The following is an 18,754-nucleotide window of genomic DNA, read 5'->3' on the forward strand; positions in this document are numbered from 1 at the left end:
CTATGTTGGTCCTACTCCCAATCAACCTCATCCACCAACATTGGCTAAAGACTTGGAGAATGATTGCAAAGCAAGAGAAGAACTTCTGGGCACATTATCAGATCAACAAGTCATGCGATTATCAGACTGGTCTACTGCTAAAGCTATTTGGGATACATTGGAAACATTGAATGAAGGAGATACCACTATCAAGATTGCAAAACTAGAATGTTACTAGGTCAGGTATGAAAATTTAAAAATGGAAGAAGATGAAAGAATTTCTACATTTATGGAAAGAGTTAATGAAATTGTTTTAGGAATACAATATTGTGGAGGATCCTTAAGTGAAGATGAAATTGTGTCTAAAGTTTTAAGATCTTTGCCACTGGCTTACAAAATGAAAGTAACTGCTATTAATGAGTTGAGAACAATGCCTAATACATCAGTTTCTAGAGATACTTTGGTTGGAAAACTTTCTGCATTTGAGCTTGAAGAGTTTGGTCTTATTGCTATAGTCAAAAATGATATAGCTTTCAAAGCATCATCATCAACATCATTACCATCATCATCTAATAAAATTGATTGGAAAGCACTTTAAGCAAAAGAACTTGAAGAACTTGAAGCACTATTTACATGGAAGATGCCTAAAGGTCCAACAGGAAGTAAGTATGAAGGTAAAGCAACTTTCAAATGTTTTAATTGCAATAAAGTTGGTCATATGGCTTCTAGGTGTCCTGACAGACATGCAAAACTAAGGGAGGAAGCAAAAAGAACATATAATCCTAACCCTGAATATCAAAGATACAGATTTAAGAAAAACAAAGATAAGTCATGTTACTATATAGTTGAAGGTGTTGCAAATGATTCAGATGAAGATCTAGCAGATAATGGATGGGCTTTTGTTGTAATAAAAGAAGATCAACTGACACCTATTATCAAACCGACAGAGCAGGCACTGGCAGCAAAAATTGAAGAAAAGGATGAATTGATTATAGATAGTGGATGTTTGCATCATATGATTGATGATAAAACCAAATTCTTATCATTACACGAAATTCATGGAGGTCTAGTAAGATTTGGAGATGACAAAGCTTGTTTAATCAAAGGAAGAGGCACTGTATCTTTGGATGGTAAGCATAATACTGACAATGTTTATTATGTAAAAGGTTTAAAGCATAATCTTTTGAGTGTTGGTCAGTTAGTGGAAAAAGGATTTCAATTACAATTCAAGAATGGAAAATGAAAAATTATGAATAGAACTAGATTGGAGATTGCAACTGGTTATCAGACTAAAGGTAATATCTTTCACTTGAATACCAGTGACAAGACATGTTTAATTGCACACATTGATGAAAGTTGGTTATGGCATAAAAGACTCTGTCATGTAAATTTTGATTGCATTGTAAAGATCAGTTCAACTAAGGCAGTAAGGGATTTACCTAAGATTGTGAAACCTCATAATCTATTATGTAAGGAATGTCAAATGGGAAAACAAGTTAGAACAACATTTAAGAGCATTTCTGAGAAATCCAATAATATTCTTAATTTAAGTCATACTAATTTATGTGGTCCAACAAGAACAAGAAGTCTTTAGGGAGATAGATACTTTATGCTAATAATTGATGATTATTCTAGAATGTGTTGGGTTACTTTTCTCAGGGAGAAATTAGAAGCTTTTGGAAGATTCAAGATATATAGGGCAATGGTAGAGAATGAAACCAGCAAGAAAATCAAATGTTTAAGATCAAATCAAGGAGGACAATTTACATCTAGAGAATTCAATTCATTCTATGTGGAAAATGGAATCAAAAGACAACTATCAGCACCCTAGACACCCTAGCAGAATGGAGTTCTGGAAAGGAAGAACAAAACTATTATGGATGCAGCAAGAACCATGATGATAGAAGCAAATCTACCTCATGTGTACTGGAGAGAAGCAATGAATACAACGGTTTATACTTTCAACAGAGTTCACATCAAAAGTGAAACCGGTAAGACCCCTTATGAACTATGGTTTGGTCATACTCCTACTCTTAAATACTTTAGAGTATTTGGAAGCAAATTTTATATTAGAAGAGATGAGTATATTGGCAAATTTGATCCTAGAAGTGATGAAAGAATATTTCTTGTTTATTCAACAAGAAGCAAGGCATATAGATGTTATAATAAAAGATTGCAGAAAATCATTGAGAGTACTAATGTGAAGATAGATGAATATTTTAGAGGAGATTCAAGATCTATACAACCGAAAGTTGAAATGATTATAAATGAACTGACACAGATTGCACCGGTACAGAGTGAAGAACCAGTCACACCGACATCATCAAAGAAGTCAACTATGACTGAAGAACAACAACATGTGAATGCAAATCATAATAAATCTAGGTATGTAAGATTGAATCCTTCAGAGAATTAGATAATTGGAAATAAGAATCAAGGTGTTATGACTAGAGGAGGATTGGCAAATGAAGAGGTATGTTTAATTTCTCAAGTTGAACCAGCATCATTTGTTGAAACATGTCAAGATAAGCATTGGATAAAAGCAATGGAAGATGAATTAGAATAGATTGAAAACAATAATACTTGGACATTAGTTCCCTGACCTAAAGACAAAAATGTAATTGGAAATAAATGGGTATATAGAAATAAACTTAATGAAAATGGTGAAATAATCAGAAACAAAAAAGGAATTGATTATAAGGAAACCTTTGCACTGGTAGCTAGAATTGAGGCAGTTAGACCATTTCTTACATTTGCAACTCATAAAAACTATAAAGTTTATCAGATGGATGTAAAATATGCATTTTTGAATGGAGACCTTGAGGAGGAAGTTTATGTTGAACAACCTAATCGATTTTCATTGATAGATGATAAGGATATGGTTTAAAGGTTAAGGAAAGCTTTATATGGATTGAAGCAAGCTCCCAAAGCTTGGTATGCTAGACTTGATAAATATCTTTTAAAGCTTGGATACACAAAAGGTAATGCTGACACTAATTTATATTACAAAGTTACCAATGATGATATTTTAGTTATTGAAGTATTTGTGGATGATATCATTTTTGGAGGTGAAGAAGAGTTATGTAAAGACTTTGCTAACAAGATGCAGGAAGAATTTGAAATGTCTATGATTGGAGAGATACAAAAATTTATAGGTTTGCAGATTTCACAAATAGATAAAGGTATATTCATATGTCAAACAAAGTACTTGAAGGAACTTTAGAATAAATTTGGTATGGAAAAATACAAACCGGTAAGTACTCCTATGACTACAACTGATAAATTGAAATTAAAAGATGATTGAGCTCCTATAAATACGACAAGGTACAATCTATGATTGGAGGATTACTGTATTTAACACAAACCAAAACTGATAATGAATGCAGTGTGTATTGTATCTAGATTTCAAAGCAATCCTAAAGAAAATCATGAATCGGTAGTTAAACCCTACAAGGCACAACAAATCTTGGTTTATGGTATCCTAAGGATGAAAATTTTGAGTTATGTTAATATAAAAATGCAAATTGGATAGGAGATGTAGATGTTAGAAAGAGTACCACTGGCAGTGCATTGTTTCTTGGCAGAAGATTGATTTCATTGATAAGCAAGAAGCAGACTTGTACATCACTATCTATAGCAGAATCAAAATATCTTGCAACAACAACTAATTGTACTCAGGTATTATGGATTAAGCAAATGTTGAACGATATAAAGGTAGAATGCAAAGAACCGATAATTATTTATTGTGATAATTCAGCAATAATTGATATATCAAAGAATCCGGTATTTCGCTCTAAAACAAAGAATGTTTCTATTAAGTACAATTTTCTGAAAGAGAAAGTTGAAGCAAATGAAGTGAGATTGGTTTATGTGAATAATAAAGAGAAAATTTCAGATATCTTTACAAAGCCTTTGCCTAAGGAAACATTTGAATATCTCAAAGAATAGCTTGGGGTAATTTCCCCACTGATAGAGACTTGAATGATGAAGATTGGCATCAAATCCACAGGGACTAACAGAAAAGAAATAAATTTCTGGCTTTGATGATGGAGAGCTACTCCTTAGGGGGAGTAGTTAGCTCTATGTTATGTTTTGATTCTTACCTTCTTTGGCATTTGATGTCAAAGGGGGAGAGATATCTATGGAAAAACATTGTACTTTGGGGAGAGATGTATTTTTGGTACAGCACTTTGTATTGATCTATTTTGGGAGATTGTTGGTTTTTGGAACTTAGATGTTTTCCCATCTAGAGTTGCCATCAATGCCAAAGGGGGAGATTGTTGGTATTCTGAATGACTTCGTCATGTATTGCACTGGTTTTGTCATTTATGTCACACTTATCTTCTTGGAGGTCTACAATGTTTATTTGGCACTATGGTTATATTGGTTAATTGTTGAACTAGAACATTGTGGTCCCAAAATGGTTAGTGGCTTATGCACAATCACCAACACATGCTTCACCAACAAGTTATATGGTTTACCAACAGTGATGATAACCTGTTATCATCTCAAGATCATTTGTTTATGTCGAAGACATGGATTGGATGTTTGGATTTTATGTTTTTCTTATTGGTCTAATCAAGTTCACATATTTGCCTTTATTGGTAGATAAGTCTAAGTTATGGACCAGTACATGATATCTATTCCAGATTAGCACAACACATTTTGGAAATGGTTATTGATTGGATAATGTGTAAATGTATTGAGCTCACATATTGTATCACATCAAAACTTATTTGTAAATGATTTAATTGTAATATCTTTAGTGAGCTGACCTTAACATAAGGTCTTAGGTTTTATATAAATGATTGTAAGATCTTATTGAAGATCATCATTATGAGTTTGTGCGAATATTGAAGAGAGAAAATAAGCAGATTCTTGTACGAATCATGTAGACATTATCTAAAGGTTGAAAGAAAGGTTTTGAAGGTGTTTGGAACTAATGGTCAGAGCTTAAATCAGTACTGAATCTAGTATTACAGATGCTATTTTGAAGTAGTACATTGTTAATGGATTTAACCATCCAATTTTAGTTAGTGTGAGTCCTATTTTGTGATAGAGAAGTGAGCTCTAGGCAATTGGCCTTTTGGCATGTGCAGATCCCATTTGTATACACTTACTATCTGTAGTAGTATCATCTAATTGTGGGTAAGGTTTCCCACCATGGTTTTTGCCCTTAGAGGGTTTCCATGTCAAAATATTTGTGTCATGTGTTGTGGTTGTTGTTTCTCTTTCTGTTTCATGTATTTAGTTATATTGGTATTGCTATAACAATCCATCTATTTTACCAACATTTAAATTTGTTTTACCAACACTAAGCTTCAAGTTCAATTAATTGGTTTTGGGTTATAATTTATTGACAAATGGGTCACAAATGATTCACCCCCCCACCCTCTCAGTTGTCCTTCCCGGTTCCTAACAAGATATGGTTTGAGCGGATCAGGGAGAAGGCAAGGTTGAGTAGATGCAGATAGAGAAAAATGGCATGATCGAAGATAGAGTCTATTGAGGGATGATGACATGGTGTCATCAAGAGGTTTTACCAGTATGAATGTTCATCAGGAATATGGACAAGGTGTAGGTGAAGAAGACTCCTCATCTGAAGAAGTTGTGCATAAGGTAGGTTAGAAAGAGTGCTGACCAATTGAGTAGTCCACTAGAAGAGAAGAAGAGTACAAGGTTGATGACAGACCAGGTTGAAGGTTTAACCGGCTGTAGCGTCGTAAATTGTACGCACTTGCTAGGGTGGTACAATTTCACACCTAATTTAGCACCCGCCTTGGTGCATTTTACATTTTGCATTGCATTTCTCCTTTAGCACTTAATTAATCAAATTAATTAGGTCTAAGGTCCTATTTCATCATCCTTCACATCATAAAGTCGGGCCCTTTCATTAAAGTGTGCCCCTTTTCATGTTATTCCTCCAATACATCATCTAATCAAAAACCCTAATTAAATCCTATTTTGAACTTGGGGGCTTGATTTCGGGGGTCAAAACATCTCAAAATCACCTGTAACTTCAGGATTCTCTCTAAAATCATCATATCCGATGGCCCTAAAAATTTGGTGAAAAGTTGTTGGGATCGTGGCGCCCGGAGTGCACACGGTCCTGGACATTTTTCCCGAAATTTTAGGAGCACGATCCAATCATAAAATAAATCTTAACCCCAAGAAATTGGTGGGATATTCAATCTCTAGGTCAGCCAAAAGATGAAATTATGACCTAGGGTTTCATACATAAGAGCTCTCTTTCTTCATTTGAAGGGATCAGAATTTTGTTTTCAGGACCTTCTATGTAGCGAAAGAGTAGATCTTTGAAGACTTCAACAACAGTCAACATCCCTCTATCAAGCATTTATCAATTCCATTCATCCATTTAGGGCTTGGAAGACATTGAAGAACAATAGGAGATTACCAACTGAAGATTGGCTTGTACCCCTCCCTTGGGGGTTGGGTATGATTTCATGTTATTTTCATGTCTTTGCATAAGCTTCAATATATCATTTATTCATGCTTTAGATCACTTTGCATCTTGATTTAGAGCATTTACATTATCATTTACAAGCAATTAGGGTTTACTTTCTAGGTTGCTCTAGTTTGCTTACTTGCATTTTAGATCTTGCACACACACAAGGTCTGCACACACATTACTTTTACAATACAACTTGGCTATTCGTGGAGGTGGAAATCACCGAAGTGGGGGTTTGACAAAGGCAAAACCCTATACAGCCGCCCAAACACCTTTTTCAGATACAAGTGCAGGTTTTGGGACTTGGACGACGCCGCAGGTTACAGATCCGGGAAAAGTAGGTCGAGACAACACTCCACACCAAATTGTAGAGCAAAAGACTAGGACAGGGGTGTGGGGCACCCTGGTCCTGCCAGGACAGGGGCACTAGGTGCCCTGGTCCCTGGGACAGAGGCGCTGGGCGCCCTGGTCCTCCTGACAGACAACATTTCTGACAGTTTTCCAGAGTGCAAAACAGCAGTTTCAGGTGCAGTTTCTGGGACAGAATCAGGACAGTGGCATCCATGCCCCCATCCCGAACATTTTCAATCAAATTTTGACTCCAGGTACACATCTGCATTCTTGTCTTGTCCTTGTGTTTGCAGCTTTCCATTGTTTAAGTTCAATTCTGCAATCTTGTTATTAGTTCATACTTGCATTTTAGGGTTAGGAATTGAACTTTCATAATCTTACCTTTTAATTACAACAAAGGAATAGAAATCCTAATAGGTAGCCCATGGCTCTCTCTTTCACAAAAAGAAGTAGCCAATTGTGTGATACCTCTAGGCTCTTTCGTATTCCGTAATGTGTGTCAAAAGGTAGGATTAGGGCATGATAACCTAGTCTCGCTTTTTCTCCCACACATTTTGGTGAACCCGACGTGAATCTATCATTGCTTCCTCTTGCATTACATTTGTTAGATCTAGATCTAGATTTAGTGTGTTTTTATTTCATTTTCATTAAAAAGAAGAAAAAAAAGAGTGTGTTTCTTTGCATTGTGTGTTTAAATTTCATGCCACTTTCATTTCAAAATGTCAGACTTTTATTTGCAAAATGTTCATGCTTATGATGATTATTATGAGTATAGCCAAGATGAATTAGATGAAGCTTTAGATGAGTTTTTGAACCCTAAAGATACCAAACCTTCATTTTACCAAAAACTCATAAACCTTGTTACTATGCCATTTCGTTGTGATGAGAAAGATAAGTTGAATGATTCCTCTCAAGGGTACATTCCTATCAAATCTTCCACTAAATCTAATAACATGGTTGTTTTCAACAATCCCCTCTATGAAGAGATATCTCCTTTTGAACCACAAGATAAACCTTTTGATAGCTATGATCATACTTTGTTGGATGATGCTCTTGATGACTTTATGGATTTATCAAAATCTTTAAACAAGAACAAAACTTCTAAATTAGTTAACATGATAAACCTGAATGAGCATAATAAGCCTCTCTTTGAAGTCCAAGGTGCTTGTCCTTCTCCCACCTTTCAAGTTCTTAAATCACCTCTCCTTACTGTCCAAGGAGGGTGTGATCATGATTCCTTTCGTACTCTGAATAAACCAATCATCACTGTGCAAGGAAGAAAACCTATAAGTCCTTATAGTTATGCCAAGCAAATAACTAGAGAGAGTTATCATGCAGTTGCCCATACTTATCATACCAGAAATAATAGGCAGCCTAGTCCTCCTCCTGTTATTCCAGTTTCTCTTCCGAATCCTCAACCAATTCTTTTGCAAGCTCCATGTATTTCACAAGTTCTTAGTAAGGAATATGATCTCATAGAACAACTTAAAGTTACCCCTGCTAAGATATCCCTTTGGGATTTGATTCAAACTTCTTCCGCTCATCATGGAATGTTACAAGATGCCTTGAAAGATTTGAATGTTCCTCCACCACATACATCTAGTAATATAGCATTTTTGGTTAACTTTGTGATGAATCCTAAAGCTCAAATTGTGTTTACCCAAGATGAGTTGCCTACTAGTGAAATTCAACATCAATATGATCCCTTGATGATTGTGGTTATCATGAATGACACTGCTATAAGACGAACACTAGTAGATAATGGCTCTGGTCTTAATGTGTGTAGCATTAATCTTTTGCATAAGATGAATGTGGATACATCCCTAATTGAGCCAGACTCTTGTCCTATTCGAGGCTTTGATAATGTGGCTAAAACTTCATTAGGTACTATCACCTTACCCATCACAGTGGGGCCTGTTACTTTACCTACTCCTATCCATGTTATGTCAGGAAATCTAACATACAACTTGTTATTAGGGAGACCTTGGATTCATAGTATGCAAGTTGTCCCCTCTACATTGCACAGACAAGTAAAATTTATCTATAACAAAAAGACATATACCTTGATAGGTGATACTAATTTCCAAGCTTGTTTACAAACATCTACTTCCAAAGGGGGTTCTTCTAAGCCGTCCTCGTCTAGTGATGACTCTTTAAACAAGATACCTATCGATGAATCCATGCTCTCTGATGATCAAAATTCTTTGGATGAGTCTGGAGCCCCTGAAGAAGACTCTTCTCGACTTGAAACTACACATAAGAAGGATTTTGATCCTAAGAAGGTTCTCGCAGACGACGATTGGGGATCCCTTGATTTTAATCCCACCTTTGTAGGTGAATATAAGGTTCCTTCTAGAGAGCTTAAAGTTGAAAAGAAGGAAGAAGCTAAAAATCAATCAACATTATCTGAGCCTGTGAGCAATAATTTTTTGGCCGCTTCTCAAACTTCTTCTCCTCACACCTCTAATTCTGAAGAGTTTGACTCTTTGTCTTATGAAAAACCGCCTTCTCTTTCTGAAATGGTTGATCATTATGGTCGTGGTTTTCGCATTTTTGCTAAGCATGGGTATCATGGAAATGGTTGTGGTGCTCACGAACAAGGGATAAAAGTTCCTCTAGAGAATAATCTTCACAATTATGCCTTTGGACTTGGCTATAATCCCTGCAAGCGCACTAAAGCTTCTAAGAGACCATGTATTAGTGTTAATGCTATTTCTACATCTTTATCAATGCAACACCCCGAGTACATTGATGAGGATCCTTCGTGTGCCTGTGCTTTGGATGTTTTTCCTACTGATGATGCTTTAGCTGAGTTTTTAGGAGCATATGATACTCTTCCTCGTTATCATCACAATAGGGGACTCCCTTATTGTTTGAACACTGAAGCCTATTTTGGAAAAGAGATTGATAATGATGAGATTGTGAAAGAATTCCCTCAGTTAAAGGATACTCCTCAACAAAGTAATCTTCTCATAAGTGACACCACTGATGTTAAGATGGATCCTTGCAATGAAGAAAAAGTTAATAAAATTGGAAAATGTTTGGATGAAGAGGAACAAAAACAATATGAAGATTTATTGCGTGAATTCCCCGAGATCTTTGCTTGGACATACTCTGACATGCCTGGTATAGATCCTAAGATTTTTACTCATAATATTGTCTTAGTTCCTGATGCTAAGCCCGTGAAACAAAAGATTCGAAAAATGAATCCTAAGGTGGCTCTGCTTGTTAAGGCTGAGATTGAAAAGTTATTGGAGGCTGGATTTATCCGCCCTATTGATTATTCCCTGTGGATTTCAAATATTGTCGCTGTGGCTAAACCAGATAATAAAATAAGAATGTGTACCAATTTTTGAGGTTTAAATAAGGCTTCTTTAAAAGATGATTTCCCTCTTCCAAACATTGACATGATAGTCGATTCTATGGCAGGACATGCCTTGTTATCCTTCATGGATGGTTTTTTAGGATACAATCAAATTTGCATTAACCCTCAAGATCAATTCAAAACTGCTTTCACCACTCCTTAGGGTACGTTTTGTTGGATAATGATGCCTTTTGGACTTAAAAATGCCGGTGCAACTTATCAATGAGCGATGACCCTTATCTTTCATGATTATATGAATAAGATTTTAGAGGATTATGTTGATGATATTTTGGCCAAATCCATTCTTCGCATAGATCATATTAAAATCCTTCGTCAAATCTTTGAAAGAATTCGTAAATATCACATGCGCTTGAATCCCCGAAAATGTGTTTTTGATGTGGATAGTGGAAAACTATTAGGATTCATAGTTTCACATCGTGGGATTGAGGTGGACACTAAGAAAATAGATGCTATTGTCAACATGCCACCTCCTAGAAATGTGTCTCAACTTAAAAGCTTACAAGGAAAGATTCAAGCTATTCATAGGTTTGTATCTCAACTTGCAGATTGTACTTTTCCTTTTACTCAACTTCTGAAAAAGAATATCACTTTTCAATGGAATGAGGATTGTCAGCAAGCATTTGAAGATTTAAAAGTGTATTTGGCTAATCCTCCTATTCTTCAACCTGCCGAACCTTCTAAACCCTTCCTTCTTTATACAGCTGCTTCCTCTCATGCTCTTGCAGCATTATTGGCACAACATGATAAAGACGGTAAGGAGTGTCCGATTTATTATATAAGTCATACCTTACTCAATTATGAGACCCAATATTCTATGATAGAAAGACAATGCTTGGCCTTGGTGTTTACGACTCAGAAATTGAGACATTATCTCTTAAATTCAGAAGTCCACGTCATGGTAAAGTTTGATCCTTTGAAGCATCTTTTCTCTAAAACTGATTTATCAGGACGCCTAGCTAAGTGGGTTATGATGTTAACTGAATTTGACCTTAAATTTGTTTCACAAAGAGCAATTAAAGGGCAAGCGTTGACCGATCACCTAGTTGAGGCCCCTTCACCTTTCTCCTTCCCTAACCTTGAGTCTTTTCCTGACGACTTCATTTTTTGTACAGAGAAAGATGAAACTTGGGAGTTATACTTTGATGGCTCTAAGTGTCGTACAGGATCAGGGGCAGGGGTTGTTTTGATTTCTCCTACAAAGAAGTCCATTCCCTTATCTTATCATCTCAATTTCCTATGTACCAATAACATTGCTAAGTATGAGGCTCTTAAAGCAGGAATAAAGGCAACCTTAGCTTTGAATATAAAACACATACATATTTTTGGAGATTCTCAATTGATTATAAGACAAGTAACAGGACTATATCAAGCGAAACAAGACAAATTATCACAATATAAAGACCTTGCTATCTCTTTGTTACAAAAATTTGATTCTTACACCATGGAACCTGTTCGTCGAAAAGATAATCGACATGTGGACGCAATGGCATGTGTGGCTTCTTTGATATCTTTAGAGGACCCTATGGTTGATCTTAAATTTGTTATTCACAACCTTATTTCTCTAGCTATCGTAGATGATTCTAGCTTGGTGACATGTTGTGACTTTATAGACTCAGATGAATGGTATTCACATATTGTAAGATACTTGACTGATGGTACCTTTCTTGATTCCACTAATAGGAACACTAGGGCTAGAGTTCACAAGCTGTCCGCTAGATATATCATTTTTTCTAATGTTCTTTACCGAAGGGGTTATAATAGTCTTCTCTTTCGTTGTCTTAACAAATTGAAAATCCCTATTGCCCTTGAAGAGGCCCATTCAGGTGCCTATGGGGGGCATTTTGGAGGCAAATCCTTGGTTCAAAGATTGCTTCGCATGGGATATTATTGGCAAACTATGCAGCAGGATTCTTTTTCATTTGTTAAGAAATGTCATCAATGTCAACAACACAATAATTTGATTCATGCTCCTGCCCAAGAACTTCGTTCTCATGTAGCTTCTTGGCCTTTCTCTGCATGGGGGCTGGATCTTATCGGTAAAATCTCCCCTCCTTCATCTCAAGGACATACTTTCATTATAACCGCAATAGATTACTTTACAAAGTGGGTAGAAGCCGTTCCCTTTCGCTCTACTACTGCTGAAGTGATTTGTCGATTTCTTCTAGAAAACATTATTTCTCGATTTGGGATACCTTCCACTATAATCTTTGATAATGGGACATCATTTAAGAACAAGGATGTGAAGAAATTCCTCGAGAAGTATCATCGATTTTCTACACCTTATAATCTTGTTTATGGTGCTGATGCTATTATGCCTTTAGAATTAGAGATTCCATCACTTAGAGTTTCTCTCAAAGGTATAGTAGATGATGACGCTTATAGAGAACAAAGACTTCAACAACTTGAGATGCTTGATGAACAGCGTATAAATGCTCTTGAGCATGTTCAAGCGTATCACAAAACTCTACAACGAAGCTATAATGATAAGGTTATTCAACATTCCTTCTCAGTGGGTGACTTAGTGCTCTATGAGAATCAGTGCAATGTGAATGCCTTACCTAAAGAAAAGGGAAAATTTAGTCCTAATTGGCTTGGACCGTATATCGTTATTGAAGATTATGGATCAGGTGCTTATAAAATAGCGGGTGTAGACGGTACATCTCTTAAAGACCCTATAAACGCTATGCACTTGTGTAGATACTATGCTTAATTCCTCATTCCTTATCATTCATCTATTTCCTTTCTCACTTCTTCAAAATTGGATAATATGTTAGCATATCTTTGTTAGAGTAAATGGAATTAAATGATGTTTTGTTTAATCTATATTGCTTCATTCCTGACAAGTGTGTTTCGTTACTTTATGGTTTATCTTGAATTCATTTATGTAAATTGCAAAAGATTTACATTTTTCATCATGTTGGCATATTATACAATATCTTTATGTGTTAAGTTGAAGCGTGTCATGTTGTGTTTAAATTCAAATTAAATCACATTAGTTATATGATTCTTAGGCTTAACACATATTTTTCTTCCCTATCATCAATGTAGTACTTGATTAAATATTTTAATTAAGTCACACATGTATCAATTTAATCATGGAGCATTGAGAAATCAATCACATGGAAATTAAATTCGGAACATACATGTGCATCTACCAAATGTATTAACTTTAATCAAAATACCCATTGTTTTTAGACATTAAAGATAACACGTTTGAGACAAAGAAGCATGTATATATATATATGTGTGTGGATCAATATACAAAGGTAGGTCACTACACATCCAAAATGTGACCTACCCTACATCATAAGATCATCTCCTATCCCTAGGGTTGGTGGCTGGAGAGTGACGACTAGATGCTCCCTCCTGATCCGGCCGTGCAGGTGGAACCATAGGGGTATACCATGATATAGATCGTGAATGGCTCCGAGAGGAACTCCTATGATCCCTATCCATAAGGATCGCATGATACGAGGTAGCCTCGGCCTAAGCTGCTGCTAGATCATGCTGTGCCCGCTCAAGGTCCTCTGATAGAGCTCACTCTCTCTCCCTCCATATCTCTACCTATACTCAAAATGGGGAAAACAAATCATCATGCCGACCTGCATTCCCTTGAGGTCTATAAGAAACTTGTGAGGAACTAGGGATTTGTGCCGTCATGGAGATATTTGTCACTGCTTGCTGGATCAGAGAATGCCACTCCTGCACATTAGCTGGAGCAGTAGAACAGATCATGTATTAGTACCATTTTATATCATTAAAACATCAATCAGTCAATTTAAACCTACTATACCTGGATCTCCCTCATGCCAGTAGGGATCGTGATATGGTAGCATCTGTGACTGGGAACTACTAGGCTCCCCACGCTCAAATAATCTGTGCACGATGGGTGTAGGCTGGCCTGTACTAGAAACAGGTCTCCGTATCGCCTCATGTTCCCCCTTTTGGGGAATAAGAGTAGGATCTAGGGCTATATTATCATCTCCTGAATGGTGGGGAGTGGCATCTGACCCCTCCTCATCATCTCTATCCTCATCCTCATCCTCATCCTCATCCGCATCCTCACCTGCATCCTCATTCTCCTCATCTATATCTGTGTCATCATCCTCCTCTTCCTCGGCACTAGGCTGATCCCCTATGGGTGGATCAAGATCTCCTGCCTCCTCATGACCCTCTCCTTCCTTTGACCTAGATCCCTGATCCTCATCTCGGTCTTCATGTCTCCATGGGTCTGGATGGCCTATCGGGTGATCTGGTGGAAAGATAGGCCCTGGGTAGGATCTCATAAACCATGAGAGATACCTGCGCTGTGCCCCAGGATCTGCAGCATAATCAGTGACCACATCTTGGTCGGACCCCTCTATATCTATGATCTCGATATCATCTATCATAGGCCTCACTACTGCTCTGGGTCTGGGAAGGACTCGTGAGTGTCGAGTGTAGATGGGCACATCGGCTGGAACACACTGCTCTAGCCCAAACTGCCTCTGTACTCGGTCAAAGTAGAATGGGACTATGATGTGTGGATATCGCCCTCTCAGTAGGCGTTTCCTCTGTAAGCATGCTAACTATCTCTCCATCCCATCCCATCTGTGCATCCATAGATATGGTCTCCATATAGTCACCTCAGCTGTCAACCTATCAAATGTCACTCTCCAATACAGTAGATCTCCAAATCTCCACTCGCTAGTAAGTGGATAAGAAAATACCCTAGGTCGCTCACTAGCCACACTCATCAGATAGCCGACAGGCCTGGTGCATGTAAAGTGCTCAAATATCCACACCTGTAGAAGTGGGCATGTCATCAAGTTGCAACCTTGTCTGAAAACATACTCCTCGAGGTCGTGATAGAGATGTGCAAGCATACTCCGACCCCAAGCATACACTCTCCTGTGTCTCTCCATAGCCCTGATGCACCATGTGAGACCCCCATGCATGTGCATACCTCGCCCATTAGGACAGACGGCTAGTGCAATGATGGCTATCATAAGATGTCTCATGAGGGGCACCTCTCCTGTAGGATGTAAGAGCCAGCTGACCATGATACAACCTCTCGTCTCACTCAGCATGACTCTCCCTATGCAATATACCTACTCCCTCTGATGATCCTCTACTGACCGATCGGTCGCATATGTCACGGTAGCTCCTCTGATCTGTAGGTGAAGAATGCGGTACACATCCTCAAGTGTCACCGTCATCTCCCCTACTGGAAGCTGGAATGTGCATGTGTCAGGATCCCATCGCTCCATGGGTGCCATCAGCATCATGGGATGAAATTGAATGGCCAACATAAGAATCATAGACCATAAACCCACGATCGACAATGTGTCTCTCTCTGCCTGAGTAAGCTGGGGAATCTGATCTCGCAAACTGCGAAGAATCTGCCCCGCCGTATGCTCTCTCATGTATGGGAGACCCTGCAACACAAAAACATAACTATAATCAGTACTCAATCATCAAAATCATTCATGCAAACTGTCAAACATCGTATGCTAACCCTGACATCTCTCGCCAAGTCTTGATTGGGACCATGGCGCCCTGTTAGGGACCATGGCGCCCTGAAGGGACCATGGCGCCCTGTCAGGGACCATGGCGCCCCACAGGGACCAAGGTGCCCTGAAGGGACCATGGCACCCTGTGTGGGACCCACGATCAGATTCCAGGGTCCGCAAACGATCACAGAAAGTCAAATGCAGAAAATCAAAAGTCAACGTTCAGTCAACTCACCTCATCCAGTGGCTCGTCATCAATCACGGCCTGTCGCAGGATCTCAATCCTCATGGGATGCTCTGGTCATCATGAAGGCATGATGATGGCTATGTGGGCTCCGCTGCAATAAACAATATTCTGAAATCAACAAAGTGACAAATGCAAATGTCACTTTCAGGGTATATACTTTCATTCCTTTACCTTTACTTTCAAAACCCTAATTTTCCTCTATCACTCATTTCATCATAACTTGAGTCTGGGAGATGTGATTTTCGAACCGTTTGTTGCGTAGGAATTGTATTTTCATTCTCCTACTCTCGGGATGTTTCAAAAAGTGCTCTGATGAAGCCTTTGTAGTGAACATCCCTCATCAATTCTCTCTTACACAATTTGTCGTAAGTAAACATGCTACCTTGTTTCACCTCCCTAATAAACAAGTCGAAACAGGGGGGGCATATAGCTACTCACAAATTTCATCACTTTCCTTAGTAAGCATTAGGTGATTTTGTGATCTAACGTGTGTTTTGTAGGGTGCGGTTCCTAACTGTGTACTATAGATACCGCTGGGGGCTTTGTTGGACGAACTTATGGATATATCCTTTTTCAAATGATGTTTACTTTCTATACTTTAGCTTGCATATGCACGTAGTACTCATATGACCGCTAAAGTGGGGGCTAAATGTAGCATCATAAATTGTACGCACTTGCTAGGGTGGTACAATTTCACACCTAGTTTAGCACCCACCTTGGTGCATTTTACATTTTGCATTGCATTTCTCCTTTAGCACTAAATTAATCAAATTAATTAGGTCTAAGGTCCTATTTCATCATCCTTCACATCATAAAGTCGGGCCCTTTCATTAAAGTGTGCTCCTTTTCATGTTATTCCTCCAATACATCATCTAATCAAAAACCCTAATTAAGTCCTATTTTGCACTTGGGGGCTTGATTTTGGGGGTCAAAACATCTTGAAATCACCTGTAACTTCGGGATTCTCTCTAAAATCATCATATCCGACGGCCCTGAAAATTTGGTGAAAAGTTGTCAGGACCGTGGCACTCGGAGTGCACACGGTCCTGGACATTTTTCCCGAAATTTTAGGAGCACGATCCAATCATAAAATAAAGCTTAACCCCAAGAAATTGGTGGGATATTCAATCTCTAGGTCAGCCAAAAGATGAAATTATGACCTAGGGTTTCATACATAAGAGCTCTCTTTCTTCATTTGAAGGGATCAGAATTTTGTTTTCAGGACCTTCTATGCAGTGAAAGAGCAGATCTTTGAAGACTTCAACAACATTCAACATCCCTCTATCAAGCATTTATCAATTCCATTCATCCATTTAGGGCTTGGAAGACATTGAAGAACAATAGGAGATTACTGACTGAAGATTGGCTTGTACCCCTCCCTTGGGGGTTGGGTATGATTTCATGTTGTTTTCATGTCTTTGCATAAGCTTCAATATATCATTTATTCATGCTTTAGATCACTTTGCATCTTGATTTAGAGCATTTACATTATCATTTACAAGCAATTAGGGTTTACTTTCTAGGTTGCTCTAGTTTGCTTACTTGCATTTTAGATCTTGCACACACACAAGGTCTGCACACACATTACTTTTACAATACAACTTGGCTATTCATGGAGGTGGAAATCACCAAAGTGGGGGTTTGACTAAGGTAAAACCCTATATAGCTGCCCAAACACCTTTTTCAGATACAAGTGCAGGTTTCGGGACTCAGACGACGCCGCAGGTTATAGATCTGGGAAAAGCAAGTCGAGACAACACTCCACACCAAATTGTAGAGCAAAAGACCAGGACAGGGGCGTGGGGTGCCCTAGTCCTACCAGGACAGGGGCGCTGGGCGCCCTGGTCCCTGGGACAGAGGCGCTGGGTGCCTTGGTCCTCCTAATAGACAACATTTCCGACAGTTTTCCAGAGTGCAAAACAGTAGTTTCAGGTGCAGTTTCCGGGACAGAATCAGGACAGTGGCGCCCGTGCCCCCGTCCCAAACATTTTCAATCAAATTTTGACTCTGGGTATGCATCTGCATTCTTGTCTTGTCCTTGTGTTTGCAGCTTTCCATTATTTAAGTTCAATTCTGCAATCTTGTTATTAGTTCATACTTGCATTTTAGGGTTAGGAATTGAACTTGCATAATCTTACCTTTCAATTATAACAAAGGAATATAAATCCTAATAGGTAGCCCGTGGCTCTCTCTTTCACAAAAAGAAGTAGCCAATTGTGTGATACCTCTAGGCTCTTTCATATTCTGTAATGTGTGTCAAAAGGTAGGATTAGGGCATGATAACCTAGTCCGGCAGTGTTAGTATATTGGTAGATAAACCTAGTAATGGAATTGGTCGATGATCCAATCCATATCGACATAGTGGCTCAAGAAGAGGTGGATGCTGATGTGGATGCCACAAAGCAATGAGGCAGCAAGCATGCAGAGGTCGGTGGAGTGCCATGTAGAGATAGGTGTCTCTACTGTTGTGTATTTAATAGGGATCATGTGATTTAAGAATTGGATCAAAAGAGTGTGGCTAGAGGAAGAATGAGCGATAGAGACAAATCAAGGAGTAGTTGGCACCTGGATCTAAGCAAGAAGATCAGATTATGACGATACCTCAAGAAGGAAACAAAAGAAACATTAATGGTGTCTTGATAGAGGCTATTTAAGAGATGAGGTCATGGATGCCAAGATTAGAAGACGTGTATTGGAAGGCGCATTAATGGCAGAGATGTACAATTGGCTATCTGGGAGATCATATCAGACAACATCTAATTAGATTTGGGTTTCCTCAAGGTTGATGAGGAAACCCTAACTGCCTAAGATTTGAATTGGCTTTTGGCAAG

The sequence above is a fragment of the Cryptomeria japonica genome, chromosome 1, assembly GCF_030272615.1.
Source record: "Cryptomeria japonica chromosome 1, Sugi_1.0, whole genome shotgun sequence".
NCBI classification, from domain to species: Eukaryota; Viridiplantae; Streptophyta; class Pinopsida; order Cupressales; family Cupressaceae; genus Cryptomeria; species Cryptomeria japonica.